Source organism: Danio rerio, chromosome 19 (assembly GCF_049306965.1).
Source record: "Danio rerio strain Tuebingen ecotype United States chromosome 19, GRCz12tu, whole genome shotgun sequence".
Classification (NCBI taxonomy): domain Eukaryota; kingdom Metazoa; phylum Chordata; class Actinopteri; order Cypriniformes; family Danionidae; genus Danio; species Danio rerio.
In genome coordinates this window covers 42,634,691-42,643,313 of record NC_133194.1, presented here as the reverse complement: position 1 = coordinate 42,643,313, position 8,623 = coordinate 42,634,691, and positions in this window count along the sequence as shown.

Sequence of the window (8,623 nt, the reverse complement as noted above, 5' to 3'; positions counted from 1 at the left end):
ATACTAACAAACCCAACTGTTGGGATTAAACACACTCTAAAAATACTAACAAACCCAACTGTTGGGATTAAACACACTCTAAAAATACTAACAAACCCAACTGTTGAAATTAAATACACTCTAAAAATACTAACAAACCCAACTGTTGTGATTAAACACACTCTAAAAATACTAACAAACCCAACTGTTGGGATTAAACACACTCTAAAAATACTAACAAACCCAACTGTTGGGATTAAACACTCTAAAAATACTAACAAACCCAACTGTTGGGATTAAACACACTCTAAAAATACTAACAAACCCAACTGTTGGAAAACACACTCTAAAAATACTAACAAACCCAACTGTTGGAATTAAACACACTAAAAATACTAACAAAAAATACTAACAAACCCAATTGTTGGGATCAAAAAATTGTCATTTAATCTAAATAATAATAATAATAATAAAAACTAAATGTTGAGTTTATTCTTATTTGACCCAATATTGGGTTATGACAACCCAGCATTTTATAGTGTTTACAAAAAAAAAAAAAAAACACTGTAAAAAAAACAACCGCATTTTGGGATTCACAAGTGTTTTCTCTTTATTTACGTTTGTGAATTGCATTATGGGATTATGGGATGTCGACATTTGATGTTCAAGACTAGAGTTTGGCAAAATGACTTTTTTTAAATTAAATTATTAAAATGTACACTACCTGACAAAAGTCTTGTTGCCAATCCAAGTTTTAGGAACAACTAGTAATAACTTGAATTCTAGCTGGTCATTTGGTATCAGATGTGGCTTATATGAAAGGCAAAGACCTCTAGATTACGCTTATTTTACCAAAATAAAATATGATCATGTCTTGATTTTTAATTATTTAATTAGGACAGTAAGGTCTGACTTTGCTCAGACAAAAGTCTTGTCACTTAACAGAAATAATGTCCAGTATACAATATAAAGTCATGGTGCAGTGGAAACAGAATTAATATAGTGTATGACTCCCATGAGCTCGGAGGACTGCGTCTACACATCTCTGCAATGACTCAAATCACTTACTAATAAAGTCATTTGAAATGGCAAAGCATACTTGCAGCACTCCCAGAGTTCAATTCTTTGGATTCATCTTCAATGCCTCCTCCATCTTACCCCAGACATGCTCAATAATGTTCATATCTGGTGACTGGGCTGGCCAATCCACGAACACCTTAACCTTGTAAAATGACAGAAAATCTACTGGAAGTTTATTGCAAGGATTTTATACTGTACAATATTAGAAATAAAAGTGAGCTGTCACTGGGGTGGTACCTTTACAAAAGGTATAAATTTGTACCTAAAAGGTTCATATTATACCTCAAGGGTACATATTGGTACCTAAAAAAGTACAAAATTGTTCCTCTTAAAATTTGTAGGTACTAATATATACTTTTAAGGTACCAATATGGACCCTTCAAATATAAATTTGTACCTTTTGAAAAGGTACCACCCCAATGACAGCTCAGTTAACTTTATTTCTGAGAGTGTAATAACACCATCCCAGACAATATATCGCTTGTAATGATTAAATGTCCCATAATGCAATTCAAAAGAAAAATAAATGAGGAAATTAAAAAAACAATAACAAAATACCGAAACCGCCAATTTAGAGATATTTTTACAGTGCAGTCACCATGCATTAAAGACATACAGGAATATATGAAAGCTTTCAGCAGAATAATTAAATATGTTGCGTATAAGACAGAAAGGGAATGCGGCTTTAAAAAAATGTATTAAAGTTTAATCGAACAGACTAGCAGCAACACTATTTGTTTGCATCTCAAATGGCTTTACAGCTTTAACCTTTTGTACAAAGTCAACTGTCTCTTTTTAAAGACTGAATTCCCAAAAAACCTCAGAACAAATATTTTGCATTCAGAAACTCTATTCACAACAACAGAGAAAATATAACTACTTACTACTTACAAAAAATACATAAACAATTGACAAAGAAGGCATAAATCAGCCAGAGCAACAATATAAAAATCAATTGCACATCTTTTATGGTGCGTGTCATAGCAGCCTGAAAGAGACACATTATTAAATGCGCAGTAAATATGATGCCATGTTATTTATTGGCCCATATAAACCAGAGAGGTCTGTATGCAGGTATAGGTCATGTATGAGCAGTCAGAAATAGAAAAAAAAACAGTTTAGATGGATCTTTCCTCTCCGTCCTGAGGGCAGTGGAGTGCACATGCTGTGTGAAGGATGAGTGAGGCTCTTCCTGATGACAGTGGACTTTTTTTTTTGCTCCACACGCTGAGGATATTTTCAATGGCAGGTCCCACTGGGCACTTTTTTTTTTACCATGCTCTCCTGTCAGAGCTTCCATACCAGGCTGTAATGTTGTTTGTCAGGATGCTCTATATGACACATATGTAGAAGCTGACGAGGATGGAATCTTCTGGCGAGTTTTTTTATGGACAGCTGTCTGGAATGCTTTATTCTGAATAGTCAAGATGCCGTTTAGATATTCTACCTATACAGGATGCATAGAAATATTTGCAAATTATATATTAGATACAAGATTAAATATGGATTTTAAATACAAGTCAAAATTATTAGCCCTCCCTTTTTTCAAATATTTTCCAAATGAAATTTAACAGTGCAAGGAATTTTTCATGGTATTTTCTATAACTTGTTTTGTACCGGAAAAAGTCTTATTTGTTTTATTTCAGCTAAAAATTCAATATTATTAACGCACAATATTAAAGATCAATATTATTAACACACTTAAGCAATTGTTTTTTGATTGTCTACAGAACAAACCATCGGTATACAATGACTTGCCTTATTAACCAAGTTAAGCCTTTAAATGTAACTTTAAGCTAAATACTATAGAACAGTGGTCATCAACTTGTTCCTGGAAGGCCGGTGTCCTGGAGATTTTAGCTCCAACCCTAATCAAACACACCTGAACAAGCTAATCAAGGTCTTACTAGGTATAGTTGAAACACCAAGGCAGGTGTGTTGAGGCAAGTTGGAGTAAAATCCTGCAGGGACACCGGCCCTCCAGGACCGAGATTGGTGACCCCTGCCATAGAATCTTGAAAAGGATCTAGTCAAATATTATGTACTATCATCATGGCAAAGATAAAAGTAATTATAGTTATAGACATTACAGTTATACTGTAGTTATTAGAGGTGAGTTATTAAAACTATTTTATCTTAATATAACTAAAAAACCAATGATTTTTAATTTTGTGTCCGATCTGTAAAAATACTGTTTTCTTCTAGACCGCAACATTCTGAGCTTAGATAGCAATAAGAGTCTCCGGTCGTTCTTGACAATGTTTTTTTCCACCTATAATGAAAATTGACTTTTGTAAGCTGTTTAGACAGATCTGTGTGAAGGAATAGTGTGGCCACAGTCATATTGGAGGGATATAAACACAATAAGTCTCTTTTTTAAAATTTCCTGAAGTTAAAATAGGATCCAAATCCATTTCGAGGCGCACCGCAACATGAAGTAGAAGTGCCGTTTTCCCGCTCACCAATTTAATTGACCGCCGTGTATAAATATGTCTCCAGAGTAACGCATATAATCATATCAGCAAGACAGGACGTGCCCAAAGCAAAAAAAAAGATCTGTTCAGCTCTCTGTGATCATCAATCATCATCAAATGTGATCAAGAATAAGTTTTATAAGATTCAAATGTTTTTAAACAATGTAATAATAATAAAAACTAAGCATAATTCAACACCAGAGCCACATGTCAGTACAATTATGAAAGTTAAGAATATACCTAAATTAAATCTGGAAAAAGAGGTAAAATAGGTGCCGTTTAAAGCAGTTCATCCAAAAAAAAAAAAAGCTTCTACTGTATTCATTCTGGAATCTTTCTAAACCTATAAGGTGTTCTTCGTGAAACACAAGCTGAGAAATCAAGCAGAAAGTCATTTAAAGGGGCAGTTCACAAGCAAATGATAATTTCCTCACCATTTACTTACATTCAAGAGGTTCTAAAGTTTTATGAATTTCTTTATTATCTTGAACACAAAACAAGATATTCTGAAGAATGTTGGACATTGACATACATAGTAAGAACGAAAAATATATAACGGAAGTCCAACGTTCTTCTGTATAAGTGTTCAACAGATGAAAGAAACACAAACAGGTTTACAACAAGTAGGGGATGAGTAAATAATGACCGAATTTTCCTTTTTGGGTGCACTGTCACTTTAAGATCTGCTTACTTAATCTTTCGGTGAGATGAAAAGAGCCATCGTCTCTCTTTGAAAATCGGACATCGGCCTTTTAGTGTTGGAGACATTGTGTTAATTGCTAACTGTAACTAAGGTCAAAACCCACATGACACAGGAAGTGATTAGCTCTGCAGGCACAGAAATAATGACAACAAACTTAAAACGTGTTGAGATTTGCATTTGCATTGCCATTAAAAGTAAAGTCACAGGCAAGGTCAACTATAATTTTAGGGTCGCAGAAGATATAAAAAGCGAGGCCTGTTGCTTTGCTGCTGTTCTGACTTCACAGCAGTTTCCACACCTAATGATGTTCCTTTAGAGAGAATGATATTGTAGGTCTGATTGTTTGTAGATAGAACAACAACAGAATTTGCTGTGGAAAAACAAAATTCCCAATTTCTGCTCTTCAGAAGTGCATAATCAGTTGTTTTCTCCAGTTATCATGATGCATGTGACACTTTTCATTCACTCATTTCTTTTCGGCTTAGTCCCTTTACCAATCTAGGGTTGCCAAAGCGGAATGAACCACCAACTTATCCGGCATATATTTTGCGCAAAAGATGCCCTTGCAGCTGCAACCCATTACTGGGAAACATCCATATACTTCCATTCACACACATACACTATGGACAATATAGCTTACCCAATTCACCTCCATGTCATTAGATTGTGGGGGAAACCAGAGCACCCGGAGGAAACCCACATGAACAAGAGGAGAACATGCAAAACAGAAACACATAAACGCCAACTGACCCAGCCGGGACTCAAACCAGCGACCTTCTTGCTGTGAGGAGACAGTGGTAACCATTGAGTCACCGTGCCACCCTCATGCCACTTTCTTCTAAATATCTAACATATTGTTTTTATGTGCTGGCTGACAGTGGCTAGGGTTTTCACAGTAGCTCACACTTGAAAATCTATTCATTAGGATCAGCAGCAGACTTTTGCTTATTTCAGTAAAAACTAAAATAATAATAAAGTGAACAGTAAATGTATGATTCGAAATCTTTTAAAATAGCACATTTGCTTGCCATTTCCATCAAAAAATTCATTCTTATTCACTGACAGCATACAATAATACAAGTAATTATTTATTCTTTTTCGGATTTTACAGTAACTCAGCTCATACATATTAATTAGGCTTTGAATAAATTATTTTTAATGATTTCCTACTTCACAATGATCGATTCATCCAGCCCTAGCAGACTTTTTTTTTCTCATTTCAGAGTCAAAACTGAAATGTAAAAAGTAAAATTATAATTAGAAATGTCCGAAACCGCACATTAACTTGATATTTTCTCCAAAAAAAAAAACAAAAAAAAAAAACAATTCTCATTCATTCACAATATAACTAATTTGTTTGTATTCAACCCTGTCTCACTGGAAATACGTGCCTCAGGCTACATTTTCGCAAAGCATTAAATTCACTGCTCTGGGTACATTTATTTTCATGCTTCAGATGACAAATCCACGAGAGCAGTGGTTCTCAAACTGTGGTACGCAGGCTTCCTTCTAGTGGTATGTGGAGGAATCACTGAATAAATATAGTAAAAAAAACAAAACACTTTTAACCCATTAACGTGTACAATGATATTGATGTGATTAGTAAATGGATTTTAAAAAGCTAAACCCTTTATTTTATTTACAATTTTCTAATGTTTGTTATGTATTCTATCACGTGAAACTAATTTCCTCTCCATATTTGTAGTAGTTGTTGGGGGCGTATGTATCCCATATTTTTATATCCCCATGCTGACAGGTCATTAAGGTGGTACTTGGAGCAACCTTTTTTTTCTGAGGTGGTACTTGGTGAAAAAAGTTTGAGCTCCACTGCACTAGAGGGCGCTCTCTGAGATATATTTTTCTGAGATATATAGACCTTATCCACCATAAACAGGTATTTTTATGAACAGAGTTTTCCCTGTTATTATTTTTAACATAACCTTTGTCTGTAAAACACACAACGGCAAATGTTTTTGTTTTCATGCTCGTTCTTTTTTTTTGTTTGTTTTTAAAAACCTCTCCATCAATCAAATGGGCACATTTGTTTATGTGTCTGGATCTGCTGAACTTAAATTGAGTGAAGTTTAATTATAAACAAATTTTGAGAGGATGACGTACTTATGATTGCTTGCAGCCGGTCCCGTATTATTCAATTAATGATTCACCAATTAGACGATACCTAAGCCACTATAAATACCCTAAGTTCCATATGATAGCCATCTTCATTTTGAAGAATCCCCCTTCCACCCTTACTCCTCCTCCTTTCCTAGATGGGTTCCCCGGTTTCCTCCCACCGTCCAAAAACTTCCAACTTAAGTTAATTGACTAATCCAAATCGGCACTATAGACCAGCGGTGGGAGTAAGTCACATGTGCAAGTCACAAGCAAGTCTCAAGTCATAACCTTCGAGTCTCAAACAAGTCAAGTCAATTTTTGTCAGATGAGACAGATCAAGTCAATTTTGTCAGACTCAAGTCACATCAAGTCAAGTCGTAGCTCAGTCTAGCAAGTCACTTTCGAGTCAATCTACTTTATATATATATATATATATATATATATATATATATATTAGAGGTGTGAACCTATACTGGTCTCATGGTTCGGTTCGGTTACGATTATCATGCCATCGATTCGGTTCAATACGATATCTCGGTGCATCACGGTGCATTGACGATGCTTTCCATATATAGTGTTATATTTTAGAGGGGAGGCTATAACATGCTGTCTGTATAAACACACAGACACACAGCAACAAACTGTCTCTCATTCAAACACATTCACAAACATAGACAGCATCAAACAAACAAACACACACACGCACACACACACACACAAACAAACACACTTAAGCCCTTGCAACAGGGAGAGCTCGCGCTGAGCGAAGCAGAAAAACGATAAAAACGAAAAAAAATAAACACTTTTCCGACGGTCCCTTACAGAGAGCGCCTCTCAGCGCGAGCTCTGCCGGCTAAAGTAAACGCAGACTGCGAGGGCTTAAACGGAGCAGTGCTTGTAATGTCGAGCGAAAAAAAGAAAGACAAGTGTGAAACATAACCAGCTTTGTCTTTCTGTAGGAAACACACTTTAGATCTTTTTAGGGTAAGCGTTTTTTGAGTTATTGCCGTCTATAACTGAATGTGTGTCAGGAAATTCGAAAACAAAACCAACTGAAGCGCGCTCATTTCTGGCGCCCCACTGAATATTCAGCGCCCTAAGCATGTGCCTATGGTGCCTATGCCACGGGCCGGCCCTGAGTTGGCTGAGTGTTGTAAATAACGGCGATCACCTCCCTCGCGACAGAGCGCATAGAAGATAAATGACGTCACGACATAATAACCGGTTATGGTTATTACTGAATCGATACCGAATTGTTCGTGTCTGCATCGCGCTTCACTGAAGAAACAATTTTGACACCCCTAATATATATATATATATATATATATATATATATATATATATATATATATATATATATACACACACACACACACACACATACACACACACACACGCACACACACACACACACACACACACACACACACACACATATATAAAGTATATAAACTGTCATTTAAAATGACAGTTTCATCAATGGTGAATCAGATAGCTTTCTGCTCAGGGGAATGTGTGTGCTTGCTTCAAATCCATTCAAATATTATACTATTAATCAAATCTAAAAGTGCACAGGTACATTTTTGGGGAAAAAATTATTGAATCAAAATGATCTTTTTTTTTTTATTACATCTTCCTTAAAGACATTTTGTACATTTCAATAACTCCAATAAAAATGTTTTGATTAATAATATGAATTGCTAAGAATGAACTCTAGAGGCAATTTTGAACCTTTTGATTCCAGATAATTTATATAGGCCATTTCACACACAGATTTGAGATCCATTTCTTGTTTTGCCTAACTTGATTCTTCATTTCCCCCCGATAAATTGTTTTTAAAACTGGAATATAGCATTTAACAGATTGTTTTAATGTAATTTTTTTTTATTAAACTTAACCCCTAACATGTCAAAAACTTAAATGTTAAACAGCATATAAATACAATACAATCAGTGCTTTTCTCAATGTCAAATTATGTTGATATTTGGTTGATTTTAGGTTGTGTTGAAAAGTGACCAAAATCCAACATCTGATAGACGACATAGTGGTAACGTCCACACAACATCACTGTGTAGCATGATCAGGCAATGATATTTGGTTAATTTTAGGTTGGCCATTGTCGCTGGCCTGGTGTTGGGTTCTGCAGGGATGAATTTCCAGTGAGCTTTTGTTGTTTGTATTTCACTATAAAACTGCAATATGATTAAAAGCAAATGTTGTTGCATTCAATAAAAATACATTTTTTAGTTATGCACCCTCATTGTTTTATAAG